This window comes from Hemitrygon akajei, chromosome 9, assembly GCF_048418815.1.
Source record: "Hemitrygon akajei chromosome 9, sHemAka1.3, whole genome shotgun sequence".
NCBI lineage: Eukaryota > Metazoa > Chordata > Chondrichthyes > Myliobatiformes > Dasyatidae > Hemitrygon > Hemitrygon akajei.
In genome coordinates, this window is record NC_133132.1 from 109,439,583 (window position 1) to 109,456,295 (window position 16,713).

Consider the following 16,713-nt stretch of genomic DNA (forward strand, 5'->3'; position numbering starts at 1 on the left):
CTATTATGCAGATCCTCAAGTCCTGGAAACATCCTTGTCAATTTTCTCTGCATTCTTTCAGTCTTAATGAAATCTCTCCTGTAGGTAGGTGACCAGGACTGCACTCACCAACATCTTAGACGACTTCAATAGACCATTCCAACTCCTGTACTCTATGGCTTGATTTATATTTAAGAAAAGGGAATCTGAATTTAAATTTATTTTTTAATTTAGTGCATTAAGGCCTATTTTACAAAAGGAAGGGAGAAGGGGGTGAGTGAAAGTGAATTAACCCCTTCAGTATCAGTGCTGCACTCAGATTATAAGGGTGCACCAGTCCACACGTGTACGTGAATACTGAGTTTAAACACAAGTGCTTCACACCGAACATCACCGGATGTCCGGTCTGCCTTTGATTGGCTTCTTCTCTTGGATCACGGGTTCTGAATCAGCGGCCCCCTCAATCTTGTGGACCGTAATGCAACACTTAGCGAGCTTTCTTGTGACAATTACCTGTGTGACACAAATAAACAGAGGCACTTCACTTTTAGCAGAGTCAATTCCGTCGTGAAAATATCTCAAAGTTTCATTATTAAATGGTTCAGATGGCTGAATTTAATGCAAGGAAAATAGCTGAGCGTCACTGAAAAATCATCCTGCCACTCTGCTTGAGGTCAAATGGTTTGTCCTTTAGGTTCATGATTTATACTTCCCATGGCCTCAGAAAAGCAGCCAGCGTAATCAGTGAGCCCACCCACCCTGGCAATTCTCTCGTCTTCTTTTTCATGTCAGGTGGAAGATACAAAAGCCTGAAAGCGTGTACCAGCAGGCTGAAGGACAGCTTCGACTACAGCTTCCCTAGTACGATAAGATGAACTCTTGCCTCGCAATCTAGCTCGTTGTAGTCTTGCTCCTTACAGTTTAACCACACTGTGCATTCTCCATTGCTGTTACATTATATTCTGCATTGTCATTGTCCAACCTCATGACGCTGTAATGAATTGATCTGTATGAACAGTGTACAAGATAAACTTTTTGCTGTATCTTGGTACACATGACAATAATATTCCAATTCTTGGACAGGTTGCTGCACTGAACTGGCTCTGTGACTCACTTTTGGGGAATCTGTGGTTTATTCTCTACCCCTTGTAATAATGGTCAGTGAGGCACAGAGAATCTGTAGTTACTGACACGTAACTATACTGTGTGCTATTAACATAGAAACAAAAATCTACAGCACATTACAGGCCCTTTGGCCCACAATGTTGTGCCAACCATGTAACCTACACTAGAAACTGCCTAGAATTTCCCTACCGCACAGCCCTATATTTTTCTAAACTCCATGTGCCTATCTAAGAGTCTCTTAAAAGACCCTATTGTATCCTCCTCTACTGCCTTCGCTGGCAGTGCATTCGGCGCACCCACCATTCTCTGTGTGAAAAACTTACCGCTGACATCCCCATTGTCCTGACTTCCAAGCACCTTAAAACTATATCCCCTTGAGTTAGTCATGTCAGCCCTGGGAGAAAGCCTCTGGCGATCCAAACGATCACTGTCCCTCATCATCTTGTACACCTCTATCAGGTCACCTCTCATCCTCTGTCGCTCCAAGGAGAAAAGGCCAAGTTCACTCAACCTATTCTCATAAGGCATGCTTTCCAATCCAGGCAACATCCTTGTAAATCTCCTCTGCATGCTCTCTATAGTATCCACATCCTTCCTGTAATGAGGTGACCAGAACTGAATACAGTACTCCAAGTGGTGTCTAACTAAGATATGTTATAGCTGTTATACTACCTCACAGCTCTTGAAATCAGTTCCATGGTTGATGAAGGCCAACGCTCCATGTGCCTTCTTAACACTGTCGACCTGTGCAGCAGCTTTGAGTGTATTATGGACACAGACCCCAATATCTCACTGCTCCTCCATGCTGCCAAGAGTCTTACCATTAATATTATACCTTCAAATTTGATCTACCAAAATGAACCACTTCACACTTACCTGGGTTGAACTCCATCTGGCACTTCTCAGCCCAGTTCTGTATCCTATTGATGTCCTACTGTAACCTGTGACAACCCTCCAGACTATCCACAACACCCCCAACTTTTGTATCATCAGCAAACTTACGAACCCACCCTTCTACTTCCTCATCCAAGTCATTCATAAAAATCACAAAGCGGAAGGGTCCCAGAATGCATTCCTGCGGAACACCACTGTTCACCGACCTCCACGCCGAATACGAACCATCTACAACCACCCTTTGCCTTCTGTGGGCAAGCCAATTCTGGATCCACAAAACAACCCTTGTATCACATGTCTCTTTACTTTCTGAATGATCCTTGCATGGGAAACTTTATCAAATGCATTACTGAAATCTATATACACTACACCCACTACTCTACCTTCATTAATGTATTTTGTTACATCCTCAAAGAATTCAATCATGTTCGTAAGGGATAATCAGCATGGGCAGTTTGTGCCTAATCAGATTATGTCTCTCCAAATGCTCAGAAATCCTGCCTCTAAGGATCTTCTCCAACGACTTGCCCACCACTGAAGTAAGACTCGGTGGTCTATAATTTCGTGGGTTACCTCTCCTCCTCCATTCTTTAGCAAGGGAACAATGTTTGCAATCTTCCAATCCTCCGGTACTTCTCCCATCCCTATTCATGATACAAAGATCATTGCTAGAGGCTCAGCAATCTCCTCCCTCACCTCCCACAGTAGCCTGGGGTATATTTGTTTACTTTTTAAAAATCGTTTGTACGGTTTGATCTTTTACACATATTGGATGTTTGATGGTCTTTGTGTTGCTATTTTTGGATTCTATTATATTTCTTCATTTTGTGGCTGCCTGCAGGAAGATGAATCTCAAGATTGTATGTAGTATGCATGTTTTGATAGTGTACTTTGAATTCCAAGTAAAATCAGCGTTTAAAGCACAAAACCAGGCTCTTTGTCCCAACTTGTCTATACTGACTAAAAGGACTGTCTTTGCTAAGCCCATTTACCAGTGTTTGTCCCATACCCCTCAAAACGTTTCCTTTTTCTGTAGCGCTGCAAGGTTCTTTCAAATGTTGTTAATCCACCTGCTTGCCCCTTGGATTCCCATTAAATCTTTACCCGCTCACCTCAAGCCTATGTCCTTTGGTTTTAGACTCCCCTACTCTGGGAAAATGCTGTAACTATCAACCTAATCTGTGCCACTCAGTAGTTTATAGGCTTCTATAAGGCCACTCCTCAGCCTGCATCACTCCAGAGGAAACAGTCCAATATCTGCCTATGGCTTGAGCCTTCCAGACAAAATGTCTGCATCCTCTCTATGGTAATCACATCTTTCCTTTTGTTAGGCAAACAGAACTGCAGACAATGCTCCAAGCACAGCCTTACCAGTGCTTTGTATAACTCTAACATGATGTGTCAACTCCTGTACTCGGTTGTTGTCTGTAAGATAAAACCGACTTGTGACCTCACAATCTACCTCATTATGATCCACTACACCTTTTTGTTTACCTGCACTGCCCTTTATAGAGTCATAGAGTCAGGTTTATGATCACTGTCATGTATAGTGAAATTTTTTGTTCTGTGGCTGCAGTACAGTGCAAGACATAAATACTATGATTTAAGTTACAAATAAAAATAAAGTAAATAGATTGTGAAAAATAGGTGGTGTTCATGAATTCCTGAACTTTTCATCATTCTGATGTTGGAGGGGTAGAAGCTGTCCCTAAGATGCTGAGTATGTGCCTTCATGTGCCTGTACCACCACCTTGATGAGAAGAGAGCATGTCTTGGGTGGTGGGGGTCCTTAATGATTGATGCCGGCTTTTTAAGTCATCGCCTTTTGAAGATGTCCTTGATCTAATGCCCTTGATGGACCTGACTGAATTTCCAACCCTCTGAAGTCTTTTTTCGATCTTGTGCCTTGGAGCCTCCATATCTACAGATTGATAGCAGCCAGTCAGAATGCTCCCCATGGTACATCTGTAGAAATTTGCTTGAGTCTTTGGTGACATACCTAATCTCTTCAATATAGCACAGGAACAAGTTTTTTGTCCCATTTAGTCACTGCTGGCCTGGTTTTCTGCCTTGTCTCATTTAGATATTTTACCTTTCACCCTAAACCTATGACCTCTAATTCTCACTCAACCTCGGGAAATAGCCTGCATGCATTCACCCATTCTGTTTCTGACGAGACGATGGATTGCGTAGCAGGAGAGAAAGTTCAAAGGAAGTGAGCAGGGGCAGTCAGGACATTCTGTGCGCCACAGTTTTTGACGAGACAATGGATTGTGTACAATTGGGCACTTGGCAAGGGCCAATAAAAAGAAATTAGATTTAAGTGGAGTGACATTGTGTGCATGGGCCAATTTTAGAGTGGGGAGCTCGGGCTTCGATTCAGCAAGGAGAGGTGAGAGCTATAGGTGGGTATTTTTACATTTCTTACACAGTTAGAGCATTGGGGATGACAGGCAGGATAATGGAATGCTCCTCTTGCAGGATGCGGGATGGCAGGGAGACCTCGAGTGTCTCTGATGACTACACTTGCAAGAAGTGCACTCAGCTGTGGTTTCGTTCAGACTGTGTGAAGGAAATGAAACTGCAACTTCTTTCAGACCATGTTAAGGAAATAAAGCTGCAACTGATGAACTCTGGATCATTCAGGAGGCTGAAGGGCTGATTGATGAGTCATACAGGGAAATAGTTACACACAAGGTAACTGGGTGTCTGTCAAGAGGAGGGAAAAGGATAGGTAGTCAGTGCAGGATAGGCCTGTTGATGTTCCCCTCAACAACAGGTATACCACTTTGGATACTGTTGGGGGGTGGTGGGAGGAGATGATCTAGCGGTCACATCTCCGGCATTGAGTGTGGCCATGTGGCTCAGAAGAGAAGGGGAAGAAGTAGAGTGCAGTAGTGATAGCGGATTCCATAATTAGGGGAGCAGACAGCAGATTCTGTGGACATGAAAGAGACACCTGGGTGGCGGAGCTAGGACTGTCTCAGATCAGATCCATAGGATCTAAAGTGGGAGAGTGAGCAGCCAGAGATGGTGGGTCATATTGGTACCAATGACACAGGTAGGAAAAGGGAGGCAGTCCTGAGGAGAGAAGAAAAGGAGTTGGGTAGAAAGCTGAAAAGCAGGACCTCAAGGGTAGTAATGTCTGGACTGTTGCCTGTGCCACGTGCAATAGGATGATTTGGCAAATGAATGAGTGGCTGGGGAAATGGTGCAGGGGGCAGAATTTCAGATCTCTGGGATCATTGGGATCTCTTCTGAGGAAGGTACGACCTGCATGTAAAGGACGGGTTATCCCTGAACTTGAGGTGGGGAGAAGTATCCTTACAGGCATATTTTTCTAGAACTGTTGAGGAAGATTTAAACTAATTTGGCAGGGGGTGGGAACCGATGTCATTGGGCTGAGGATGGGGCAGTTAGTATACTAGTCGATACAATGTGTAGTGAGATTGTGAGGAACAGCAGACAGATGATAGGGCAAAATTGCAGTCAGTGGGATGAGTTGAAATGTAACATAGGGACAAAATAAAGAAGTGTGATATGTACAGGACTGAAGGTGTATTTGAGTACACAGTATATGAAATAAGGTAGATGGTCTTGTAGCACAGTTAGAGAAAGGCAGGTATTTTGTTTGGGCATCGCTGAGTCATGGCTGAAAGAAGATCATAGTTGTGAGAGTAACATCCAAGGATACACATTGTATCAAAAGCACAGGAAGGTAAGTAGAGGGGTGTGGGGTGGCTCTGGTAAAAAAAAATCAAATCCTTACTAAGAGGTGACATAGTATCAGCATTTGTAGAATTCTTGGTTAGAGTTAAGAAACTGCAAGGGTAAAAAGACCCTGATGGGAGATACATACAGGCATCCAAACAGTGCTCAGGATGTGGGGTTCAAATTACTACAAAAGATGATAAAGGCATGGACTAAGAGCAATGATACCATAGTCATGGGGGACTTTGATACTCATGGAGATTAGGAAAATCGGGTTGGCACTGGGTTCCAAGAGATGGAATTTGTAGAATTCCTATGAGTTAGATTTTAGAGGAGCTTGTGGTTGAACCTACTAGCAGAAAGGCAATTCTGTATAGGGTGCTGTGTAATGAACCAGATTTGAGTAGGGAGATTAAGATAAAGGAAGCCTTAGGAAGCAGTGAGTTCCCTGCAATTTGAAAGGGAGAAGATAAAATCAGATGCATTAGTATTACAGTAGAATTAGGTGAATTACAGAGGCATGAGAGAGGAGCTGGCCAAATTAAAGTTGATTGGAAGGGGACACAAGCATGGACGATGGCAGAACAGCAATGGCTGGAGTTTCTGGGGGCATTTCAGAAGGCAGAGGATAGATTCATACCAAACATGAAGAAATATTCTCAAGATAGGATGAGGCAACTATGGCAGACAAGGTTCACTATCTTCACTGTGGAAGACATCAGCAGTATGCCAAAATTTGTAGTGTCAGGAGGCAGAAGTAAGTGTTGTTGCTATTACTAAGGAGAAGGTTCTTTGAAGGTAGATAGGTCAACTGGATCAGATAGACTCCACCCCAGGGTTCTGAAACCCAGCTCGAGATTGTGGAGGCATTGGTAAGGGGTTTCCAAGAATCAGTAGATTTTGGAATAGCTCTGGAGGACTGGACAATTTAAGATGGGAGGGAGGCAGAAAAAAATAAATTATAAGCTAGTTAGCCTGACTTCAATGGGTGGAAAGATAGTCAATTGTTAAGGATGAATTTCAGGGTACTTGGAAACAGGTGATAAAATAGGCCAAAGTCAGCATGGTTTTCTTAAGGAGAAATCTATTGAAATTCTTTGAGGAAATAACAAAAGGGACCGACAAAGGAGAGTCAATGGATGTTGTATACTTGGATTTTCAAGGCTTTTGACAAGGTGCTACACCATGAGGCTTAACATGATATTACAGGAAAATTATTAGTTCAGATAGAAGAATAGCTGATGGCAGGAGTCAAAGAGTGGGAATACAGCAGCATTTTCTGGTTGGCTGCTAGTGACTTGTGGTGTTCCACAAGGGCAGTGTTGGTTCCACTTCTTTTCACATTATATATCAATGATTTGAATGACAAAATTGATGACGTTGTGGTCAAGTTTGCAGATGATAGAGATGGGTTGAAAGGCAGGTTTTGTTGAGGAAGTAGGGAGCCTGCAGAAGGACTTAGATTGAGAGAATGGGCAAAGAATTGTCAAATGGAATATAGTGTAGGGGAATGTATGAATATGCAGTTACGTAGAAGGACTATTTTCTAAATAGAGAGAAAATTAAAAGATGGAGGTATAAAGGGACTGGGAGATCTTGAGCAAGATTTCCTAAACATTAATTTGCAGGTTGAGTTGGTAGTGAGGAAGACAAATGCAATGTTAACATTCATTTTGAGGGGAATGGAAAAGCAAGGATGTAATGCTGAGGTTTAAAAGACATTGGTCAGACTGCACTTGGAGTTCTCTGAGCAGTTTTGGCCACTTATCTAAAAGGCTATGCTGATATTGTAGAGGGCTCAGATGAGGGTCATGAAAATTATTCTGGGAATGAATGGGTTGACATATGACAAGCGTTTAATGACTCTGGGTGTATGCACTTGAGTTTTGAAGAATGGGGGGGGTGTATCCCATTGAAACCTATTGAAAATTGGAAGGTCGATATTGTGGATATGGAGAGGATGTTTCCTCTAGTGGAGAAGTCTTGGACCAGAGATCGCAGCCTCAGAATATAGGGATATCCATTTAGAACAGAGATGGGGAGCAATCACTCAAGGATTACTAGATTCTGGGATAGTTCCGGAGGACTGGAATATTACAAACATCACTCCATTTTTTTAAGAAGAGATGAGGAATTTCTTTAGGCAAAGTGTCATGAATCTGTTGAAGTCATTGCCACAGACTCTTGTGGAGGCCAAGTCATTGGGTATACTTAATGGCCTGGATACTTGTAGCAGGGAATGGACATAACTGTCTCCAGGACGTTTGATTCTCTGGTAAAAAGATAATCCTAACATTATTTATCTATGTGTACCTTTCAGGTGAACATTCTCTGTGAGTGTAGCAGGAAGGTTTGCAGTGTTTCAAGAGGACTGACTCAACAGGGTGTATCTGGGGGCCTTGTTTCTCTTGTTGACTGTCCAGAGCTAAGGGTTGCATGCTGTAGGACTGAGATTAGTTATTTTTCACAGAGGGTAATTGGTTTATTACTGTCACATGTCATTTATTTAACCTTGCTTTTAACTAACATTTTTTATCTATTACTTTTATGTTTGCATTTATCCTGTTGTAAAGCACTTCGAATTACATTGTCTGTATGAAAAGTGCTCTACAAATAGTTGTTATTAGAGGTGCATAAAGTGATGAGGCACAGATAAAGTGGACATTAAGTCCCTTTTTCCCAGGGAAGCTGGGCGATTGGAGGAAATTATGGGGAGGATGTCTGAGTTAAGTTTTTTATACAGAGAATCATGAGTATGTGGAACACGCTGCCTGGGATCGTGATAGAGGCAGATACATTAGGGGCATTTAAGAGACTCTTAGATATGTACTTAGATGATAGAATCATGGAAGGATATGTATGAGGGAAGGGTTAGACTGATCTTAGATTAAATTAAGGTGTCAGCACATTTGGAGCTGAAGGACCTGGATTAAGCTATGATGTTCTAGGTTCGATTTACTGAGATACTATTAAAAACTTTTTGTTTGTGTGCCATCCAGCCAGATCATTGCAAATGTAAGTGCATTGGGACAGGACAAAAGAAAACTAAGTCAGTATGCAGAATATAGTGTTTATATTTAAACAAATACAATGCAAAGGCTGCCGTGAAGTATATTGCGATAGTAAAGAGTTCATCTTTATCATGCGAGGTTCCTTTAAGGGTCTTATAACAGGGATTGAAGCTCTCTGTGACCATGATGTTTTCAAGCTTTTCTATCTTCCTATGGGAGAAAGCAGAAGACAGAATGTCCGGTCCTTAATTATATTGGCTGCTTTCCCAAGGCAGTGGGAAGTGTAGACAGAGTCCATGAAGGGGAAGCTGGTTTCTGTGATAGATTGGGCTGTGGTCACAACTCTCTTTGGTTTCTTATGGTTTCTTGTAGTCACTTGCAGAGCATTGCCATAACAATCTGTGATATATCCAGCCAGGATGATTCCTATGGTGCATCTGTAGAAATTGGTGAGGGCTAACAGGGACATGCCAAACAAAGTGATGAACAAATATAAGTGTGACCAAAAACTGACAAGAAAATTGAAAAGGATATCTAAACCACTAGATTGTAACTGAACACAAGCCAGGTTATGTTTACTTAAGACTGGTTTCAACAGCAGGGGAAGAAGACAAAAGGTAAATCAGGGATGGACCATGATGATGTAGACAAAAGATCTTTGTTATACAAGAGGTCTGTTCATGAGTCTGCTTGAGATGACAAGTCACTAGGATTAAAGGCAGCTTCTATCCTGTTGTTGTGAGACTTGTGAATAAACCTCTTACATGATAAAGATGAACTCTTGATCTCCAATCTACCTTGATGGTGGAGCAGACTTGAACAGCCTAATTCTGCTCCTAAATCTAATGACCATATCTACCTGTTATAAGAATATTGACTATTATAAGACGATAAACCTACTTGTTAGAAGACTATTGGACAGTCTCCCAAGTCTTGACCTTCCAATCTGCTGTATCTCACTGTGATCTTTTACCTTATTGTCCACTTGCACTGCACCTTCTCCATAAATGTACAACTATATTCTACATTCTGTTATTGCTTTTCATCACCTCAATGTACTTGTGTATGGATTTTGTATGGATGACATCCAAACCTAAGCTTTTCCCTGTATCCCGGTACCTGTGTCAAGTAAACCAGTGCCCAGCGCAGCTGCCCACACTCGCGACTGAACTGGAGATAATCTCCAGGTTTTGTAGTCATGGTTGGGTAGTGGTGGTGGTGGTGAACCCCATTGCTGCCCAATGTCCCACTAGTGCTCCAGTTTGGTCTGAGTCTATTCTCTTCTGCACAACAGTGGTAGGTCACCGCATCATGTAGGATGTCCCATGTACGAAGACTGAACTGTGACTCCTCTGACACTGCGGTGAAAACTTGTACCACAGTTGTAATGGACAGGTGAATGAGCCAAATGTCACTTGGTCAGGACAAAATCTCAGGTACATTTCTTCTATATCCCTCTGATCTACCCAGTTTCTTCCACACTGCCTTTTTCCACTATCCATCAACCTGTTTCTTATCCATTCTCCACCCACTCACTCCATCTGCCCCTCTGCCACATACCCTCCCACTGGGTCCCCTGTCCCCACTGTTCTCAGCTGCCCTCCCCTCCTCCCTTATTTCATTCCATGCTCCACCTTGCTCTCCTATCAGATTCCAACATCTGCACCCATTACCTCCCAGCTTGTCACTATTCCAATGTTCCTCTCCTCCATCTGTGTATCACCTCCTCATCTGGATCCAACCATTACCTTCCTATGTCTGTCATTATTCTCACCCTTCCTTTCTCCGTCTGCCTATCACCTCCCAGCCTCTGTTACTGTTCCCACCCTCCTTCGCTCTATCTCACCTGGATCCACCCCTCCCCTCACCTCTTTATACTGAATATCTCCCCTCTATCTCAGCCTGACTGTCCATCCATTGAATGTGCATTTCCCACCACAGATGCTGCCTAACCTGCTGAGTTCCTCCAGCAGATTATTTCTTTTTCTGCTATATGTTTATTGTAACATACAGGCAATGATGGAGAAACTCAGCAAGTCAGGCAGCATCTATGAAGAGGAATAAACAGGGGATTTACAGCTGCTCTCTTCCTTTCCAATCCTGGTGAAGTATCTTGGCCCCCAAATGGCAACTATTTATTTCCCTCTATAGATGCTGCCTGACCTACTGAGTTCCTCCAGTATTTTGTGTGTTGCTCTGGGTTTCCAGCAACTGCAGAATATCTTGTTTATTGTAGTTTTGATTGGATCTAACCTTGGCATTTACTGTTGGCAACAAAGATCTTGCCCTATTGTCCTATCAATAGGTTTGTGTTCTCTTACACAATCCTTGCATGTACCTTCTCAAGTTTTACTCATTCCAGAAAAGTCTATCCTCCTCATTCTTTTAGTCTTACACACTGGATAACAGGATTGATATGCTGTGTTCAGGGGAGGTTGTGCGTGCAGTGAGGTCCGTCATCATGATCTTAAGGTTAGTAGCACAATACTGTAGACTAAGTAAAGAGCTGCTGAAGTGACAGGAAAACTCTTCTTGTTGTACCTGAGGGTCTTTTCACCAAACCCCGTATGAGGATTCAGAAGACGATTATCTTTAACAGTGAGCTTTTTAAAAAGGAGTCTTTACCCTCAATGATGTGGAGATGTGTGAATCAGGACAGTGAGTACAGGGGTTATAATGTTATGTTGAAGTTGTACCAGACTTTATGAGGCTGAATTTTGAGTACTGTGTGCAGTTCTAGTCACTTACCTGAAAAAAAAAGCTTGAAAGACTACAGAGAAAATTCACGAGGATGTTGCTGGGACTTGGGGATCTGAGTTATGGGGAAAGGTGAATAGGTTAGGACTCTATTCAAGGAGAGTAGGAGAAGGAGGGGAGATTTGATAGAGGTGTACAAATTGAGAGGTGTCAATAGGGTGAAGCTTTTGCCCTCAGGCTCGATGAGACTTGAACTAGAGGTCATAGGTTTAGGGTGAAAGGGAGCACCTAAGGGGGATTTCTTCACTCAGAGGGTGGAATGAGCTGTCAGTGGAAGTGGTGGACACAGGATCAATATCAACGTTTAAAGTAAGTTTGGATAAGTACATGGATAGGAGGACTATGGTTGGGTGTGGTTAGATAGGACTAGGCAGGTCAACATGACTAGATGGGCTGGAAGGCCTGTTTCTGTATTATGGTGTTGCATGGCTCCATGGTAAGTGTTATGTATCCTTCAAAGAATTCAAGCTGAACTTCGGTTGCTTGGCTCAATGATTGAAATTTACTTATCGCCTGAATAGTAAGTGTATCGTCCTGGATACTGTTGGCAGGGACAACTGACCAAGGGTGAGCCACGGTGGCAGGGCCTCAGGCACTGAGTCTGGCCCTGTGGTGCAGAAGGGTGGGACAGAGAAGAGGAGAGCTGTCATCATTAGGACTCTATTGTCAGGGGAGCAGACAGGAGATTTTGTGGATATGAGAAGGACTCCCGCATGGTTTGTTGCCTCCCGGGTGCCAGGGTCCGGGATGTCTCTGACCGGGTGCATGACATCCTGGTACGAGAGGGAAAGCACCCAGAAGTCGTGATACATGTTGGTACCAATGACATAGGCAGGACGAGGGATGAGGTCCTGAAGTGTGAGTTTCGGGAACTAGGATGAAGGCTGAAGAACAGGACCTCAAGGGTGGTGTTCTCAGGACTGCTGCCAGTGCTACGTGATAGTGATGGTAAGAATTGGAGGAGATGGCAGTTGAATCTGTGGCTGAGGAGTTGGTGCAGGGGGCAGGGTTTTAGATTTTCGGATCATTGGGATCTCTTCTGGGGAAGGTGGTGGGACCTGTAAAGATTGGATGGGTTGCATCTGAACTCGAGGGGGAGCAATATCCTTGCAGGTAGGTTTGCTAGCATGGTTCGGGAGGGTTTAAACTAATTAGCAAGGGGGTTGGGACCCAGAGTGGTAGAGCAGTGGAAGCATGGACTAAAGCCAGATCTAACATATAGAGAGGCTTTGAGGAACGAGAAGCAGAATAAAGGGTGTAAAGGTAGTAAGGTAGAAGGGCTAAAGTATGTGTACTTTAATGCAGGAAGCAACAGGAACAAAGGTGATGAACTGAGAGCTTGGATACATACATGGAATTATGATGTAGTGGCCATTACAGAGACTTGGCTAGCACCAGGGCAGGAATGGATTTTCAATATTCCTGGATTTCAGTGCTTTAAAAGGGATGGGGGTGGGGGGAAGGGTAGGAGGGGTGGCATTGCTGGTCAGGGATACTATTACAGCTACAGAAAGGGTGGGTAATGTAGCAGGATCCTCTTTTAAGTCAGTATGAGTAGAAGTCAGGAACAGGAAGGGAGCAGTTACTCTACTGGGAGTATTCTATTTGCCCCCTGGTAGCGGCAGAGATACCAAGAAGCAGATTGGGAGGCAGGTTTTAGAAAGGTGTAAAAATAACATGGTTGTTATAATGGGTGACTTTAACTTCCTTAATATTGATTGGCACCTGATTAGTTCAAATGGTTTAGACGGGGCAGAGTTTGTCAAATGCGTCCAGGATGGATTCCTGTCACAGTATGTTGACAGGCCGACTAGGGGGAATGCCATACTAGATCTAGTATGAGGTAATGAACCGGGTCAGGTCACAGATCTCTCCGTGGGTGAGCATCTGTGGAACAGTGACCACCACTCCCTGGCCTTTAACATTATCATGGAAAAGGATAGAATCAAAGAGGACAGGAAAATTTTCCATTGGGGAAGGGCAAATTATGAGGCTATAAGGCAAGAACTTGTGGGTGTGAATTGGGATGATGTTTTTGCAGGGAAATGTACTATGTACATGTGGTCAATGTTTAGGGATCTCTTGCAAGATGTTAGGGATAAATTTGTCCCGCTGAGTAAGATGAAGAATGGTAGGGTAAAGGAACCATGGGTGACAAGTGAGGTGGAAAATCTAGTCAGGTGGAAGAAAGCAGCATATATGAGGTTTAGGAAGCAAGGATCAGATGGCTCTATTGAAGAATATAGGGTAGCAAGAAAGGAGCTTAAGAAGGGGCTGAGGAGAGCAAGAAGAGGGCATGAGAAGGTCTTGGCGAGTAGGGTAAAGGAAAACCCCAAGGCATTCTTCAATTATGTGAAGAACAAAAGGATGACAGGAGTGAAGGTAGGACCGATTAGAGATAAAGTTGGGAAGATGTGCCTGGAGGCTGTGGAAGTGAGCAAGATCCTCAATGAATACTTCTCTTCGGTATTCACCAATGAGAGGGAACTTGATGATGGTGAGGACAATATGAGTGAGGTTGATGTTCTGGAGCATGTTGATATTAAGGGAGAGGAGGTGTTGGAGTTGTTAAAATACATTAGGACGGATAAGTCCCTGGGGCCTGAATATTACCCAGGCTGCTCCACGAGGCAAGGGAAGAGATTGCTGAGCCTCTGGTTAGGATCTTTATGTCCTCATTGTCCATGGGAATGGTACCGGAGGATTGGAGGGAGGAGAATGTTGTCCCCTTGTTCAAAAAAGGTAGTAGGGATAGTCTGAATAATTATAGACCAGTGAGCCTTATGTCTGTGGTGGGAAAGCTGTTGGAAAAGATTCTTAGAGATAGGATCTATGGGCATTTAGAGAATCATAGTCTGATCACGGACAGTCAGCATGGCTTTGTGAAGGGCAGGTCGTGTCTGACAAGCCTGATAGAGTTCTTTGAGGAGGTGACCAGGCATATAGATGAGGGTAGTACAGTGGCTGTGATCTACATGGATTTTAGTAAAGCATTTGACAAGGTTCCACACGGTAGGCTTATTCAGAAAGTCAGAAGGCATGGGATCTAGGGAAGTTTGGTCTGGTGGATTCAGAATTGGCTTGCCTGCAGAAAGCAGAGGGTCGTGGTGGAGGGAGTACATTCAGATTGGAGGGTTGTGAATAGTGGTGTCCCATAAGGATCTGTTCTGGGACCTCTACTTTTCGTGATTTTTATTAACGGCCTGGTTGTGGGGGTAGAAGGGTGGGTTGGCAAGTTTGCAGACGACACAAAGGTTGGTGGTGTTGTGGATAGTGTTGAGGATTATCGAAGATTGCAGAGAGACATTGATAGGATGCAGAAGTGTGCTGAGAAGAGGCAGATGGAGTTCAACCTGGAGAAGTGTGAGTTGATACACTTTGGAAGGACAAATTCCAAGGCAGAGTACAAAGTAAATGGCAGGATACTTGGTAGTGTGGAGGAGCAGAGGGATCTGGGGGTACATGTCCACAGATCCCTGAAAGTTGCCTCACAGGTAGATAGGGCAGTTAAGAAAGCTTATGGGGTGTTAGCTTTCATAAGTCGAGGGATAGAGTTTTAGAGTCACGAGGTAATAATGCAGCTCTATAAAACTCTGGTTAGGCCACACTTGGAGTACTGTGCCCAGTTCCGGTCATTTCACTATAGGAAGGATGTGGAAGCATTGGAAAGGGTACAGAGGAGATTTACCAGGATTCTGCCTGGTTTAGAGAGTATTATGATCAGAGATTAAGGGAGCACCAGAGATCAGGATCAAACCTGGGTTCCTGTGCAGTGGTGGTGGGAAGCTGGATGGATGGGGAGAAGGATCTGGACTGAGGCTGAAGGAGTAGTTCTGTAGGTAGGCCTGCTTCTCATGATCGACTATGATTCAGGACTCACCCAGAGAAAATCTGGGAAAACTTAACATTTCAGACCCTTAGCAAGGTGCTACGTTAAATAATATGTTGTTCTTGCTGACAACATCCATGCACCATTAGTCCACAGGACATGACACTCAGGAACTTGGGCTATATTATTTTTGTGTGTGTGTATGTTTACTGGTGTCTTGTATGTGCTTTTAGTTGTGTATGACTCTAGTTTTGGTGTTTTGCTCCTTGGCACCAGAGTAACACTTTTGTTTGGCTGTATTCATGGGTATTCATGTATAGTTGAATGACAATTAAACTTGAACTTTTGTATGAAACAATTAGTGGGTTGCTCTGCTAACCTGAACATTGATCTGTCATTTAATTTAAGAAATGAGGCATAAAAGATTAAATTTGACTCCTTAATTGAAACGTCTTTGTATCAAAGAGCATGTGAAATGGTTTTTGCCAACGTGAACCACTAGTTGCTGATATAGTGAGGCCGTCAGACTGTAACACACACAAAGCTGGAGGAACTCAGTAGGTCAGACAGCATTCACAGAGGGAAATACCCAGTTGATGTTTTGGCTGAGGCCCTTCATCAGGCCTGACGACTCTGAACTTTATACAGTCCTTTAGTGTGTTGGGGTTTCTGTGGTTTGTATGAAACTGTGATTTAAAGTCTGAGGGAGAGGCTGGGGAAGGGTCACAGGTGCACCCTGTCTCAGGTAAAACAACTGAGGTGAGGGAAGATGAGGGTGGAAGGCTAGGTGGATTCTGGTGAGTACGATCATCTTGGTCCTTGTGAAATTTAGCCAGATGGTTTGGTTTTGTTCTGTGACTAACTCAATGGTTTCTCCTCATTTTTGAGTAAGTTTCCGGAGACCCTGTGGACGCCAGCAATGGTTCAAGCTAGTATTCTGTGCATTTGCACCACCCATACGAAAACAGCAGTGGGCGAAACAAGAAGCCTCAGGTAAGATGAAGGGATCATTGATGGTGTATGGATCACATGTTTAAATGTTAATCACATGATGTACTGGCCTTTACATTAGTTTCCATAAATACCGCTCCATATGCAGCAGAGTCCTGCCATACCCTGTACTAGGGACGTCCCATCACCAGGACTCCTGTGATGGAAGAAGGTGATTCACCCCCACCTTCTAAAGGGACAGGATATCAAAATCATGATGGGCATAGGAATGAGTTATGAGCAATGAAAGAAAAATAGTTTCTGGTGAAAATAGATCTACTCTCTTAACCTATCTCTGTTCTTGGAAGTTCAGAATCATTGTGTCAACTCAGATGTAAAAGCTTCCACTGCCATAGAACATTGCCATACAGTACAGGCTGTTCAGCCCACAAAGTAATGCTGACCCTTTAACCTACA